This window comes from Cucurbitaria berberidis (genome assembly GCF_010015615.1).
Source record: "Cucurbitaria berberidis CBS 394.84 unplaced genomic scaffold K460scaffold_3, whole genome shotgun sequence".
NCBI lineage: Eukaryota > Fungi > Ascomycota > Dothideomycetes > Pleosporales > Cucurbitariaceae > Cucurbitaria > Cucurbitaria berberidis.
Window position 1 is genome coordinate 143,670 of NW_024468937.1, and position 2,843 is coordinate 146,512.

The following is a 2,843-nucleotide window of genomic DNA, read 5'->3' on the forward strand; positions in this document are numbered from 1 at the left end:
TTATTTTATTATTAGAAAAGTTCTGAGTTTTTCTAATAAAAGAATAAGAAGTATTAAAAGACACTATATTAATTAATTAGTAAATATTTTTAATATTTTAAAAATTATAACTTACTATTTAATATCTTAATATATATAAAAATATATAAAAGGAAATAGAATAATAGTAGTAATAGTAGTAATAGTAGTAATAGTAGTAATAGTAGTAATAGTAGTAATAGTAGTAATAGTAGTAATAGTAGTAATAGTAGTAATAGTAGTAATGTATTACACAGGCGAGTTAGTTGCCTAATTAAGTTAGTTATAATACTAAAACCCTACTAAAATTAGTACTATGTACGACAGTACAATACTATAAAAAACTATAGCAGTAAATTGTAATAAGCTAATTTATTTAAAAAACTACTTTTACTTTTTGCTTGCATATTTGCGCATTATACCTAGCTTTACTGCAGCATTTATAGTACTTTTAAAAAAGCTTACTTGCCTTAGTATGCGCCTACTTTTTTGCTTTTTTTTTATTATTATACGCCTTAAACTCTTTTAGAGTTATTAGTTAAAAACTATTTTTTATTATAAAAGTTTCTTTTTTTTATATTTGCTTTTTTTTATATAATTTTTATTATATAGCAGCTTTATTAGCTGCTTAAAGCTTAGTAATTTTTTTTTGCGCTAATACAAGCTTATACGCAACTATAGCTGCACTTTTTAAATTTTTTTTAAAAGCTTTAACTATTAAAATAAAAGAACTATTTAAGTACTTTTAAATCTTTATCTTAACTAGCATTAATTAAAATTTAAATTTTAAAGTATTACTTAGTATTTTTAACTCCTAAAGACTGTTTTTAATAGTAAGTAGTAGTAAAGTACGCAATTAAATATTAAGCTTTAATATTATAGCTTTAAAATTAAAAAGAACTAGACTAGCGCTTTTAAAGCTACTTAGAATATTACTTTTTATAATAGTAGCATTAAAAGCTAGTTTAAAGCACAGTAAAAATTTAATTTTAGTAATATAATTAATATTATTGCGCATTAGTTTTTTAGCTTAGCACTTATACGCCTTTTTTAAAGATATAAAATAATTTATATTAAGTAGCTATAGCAGGTGCAATAAATATAAAAGTATATAAAAAGTAATAATTTTTTATTTTTTATAGTACTACTAGAATTAGACTAATACATAGCTCTTATAACTATTAATAATAAATAAATAATAAATACTAATAATTTTTTTTTTAGTATACTTATTAAAGTGCTTTAACTACTTAAAAGTAAGCTTATTTATTATTTAGCTGTTTTTAGAAACTGTAATAACTTAATTATAGGGCAGGCTATCTTCTTTATACTAGGCTAAAAAGTAGTTCTTGCCTGTAAAAATAATAAAAAGTAAAATAGCTTATTTTATTATATTAATACTTTAAATTACTGTTACTTACTTTTAATTACTTTACTGCACTATTTTTAGCTGTTCTTAATAGTTAGCACTTAAAATAATAGTTTTATATAATATTTAGCCTATTATAAAGCCTGTTTTATTAAAGTTGTATATATTTTTATTTTAAATATTATATTTAGCTTTTATATTTTCTATAAGTTAGAACTAGCCTTGTACAAGCTTAAAATTTTTATATAAAGCTTTTTAATAATTGTATTTTTAAAAAGTTTTAGTACTAAGCTATAAATATTATCTAATAAATATGCTAGCCTAGTTTTTACTAATAGGTAGTTGCCTATATTTAGCTAGTAAAGTATTAGCTATATTATTTATAGTAGCTAGTTAGGGCAGAAATCCTTAGTTTTTAAAGTAGAGTATATACTAGGCAATTACTTCTTTTTTTATTAAAAAAAGCCTTATTTTGTTAGGCCTAGTATTGTATTATAGAAGCTTTCTTTTTAGTTAATTACTAAGTATTGTTTAAGAAACGCTATAGATCTGCGCAGCTTTTTATTAGAAGAAATTTACATTGCATTTTAAAGCTTAAACTATAAACTATATTTAATTTTTTTTTTAAAAAAATTATATATTATTGTGTTAAAGCATCGCGTTTAATAGTAAAAAACTATTAATTTTAGTAGGGTCTTAGTATTGTAACTAACTTAACTAGGCAACCGACTTGCCCGTGTAATACGTTAATAGTAGTAATAATCTTTGTAGATACTTTCTAAAAAAAAAGAGAAAAGTTTATTTATATATATATAAATTTACGGATTAATTATAGGATTAATCTTAGGATTAATTATAGGATTAATTATAGGATTAATTTTAGGATTAATTATAGGATTAATTATAGGATTAATTTTAGGATTAATTATAGGATTAATTATAGGATTAATTATAGGATTAATTTTAGGATTAATTATAGGATTAATTATAGGATTAATTATAGGATTAATTTTAGGATTAATAAATTTTAAAGTTAACTTTTGTATATATTAAGAAGGGACGTTATACTTTTATTTAAAATTTATTATAGTAAAGTATATGTACTTATTTATTACTTACTTTTTACTTACTTACTTATTTATTTTTATTTTATAATTATACCTATTTTAAAATATATAAATCTTTTATAATATATATATATATATATTATAAAATGTCTAGATTTAAAAAAGAAGATTTATTTTCTTCTAATTTTACTTTACCTTCTTTAGAAAATAGTTCTAATATATTTAGAAATAGATTATTTACTAGAGAATTATTACCTTATATAGAAGGAGAAAAAAAAAGAAAAATAAATATAAAATGCTCTAGTTGTAAATATTCTGTTATAGTAAATTGGCCTATAAATACTAGTAATTTAAAATCCTGGCCTATAAATACTAGTAATTTAAAATCC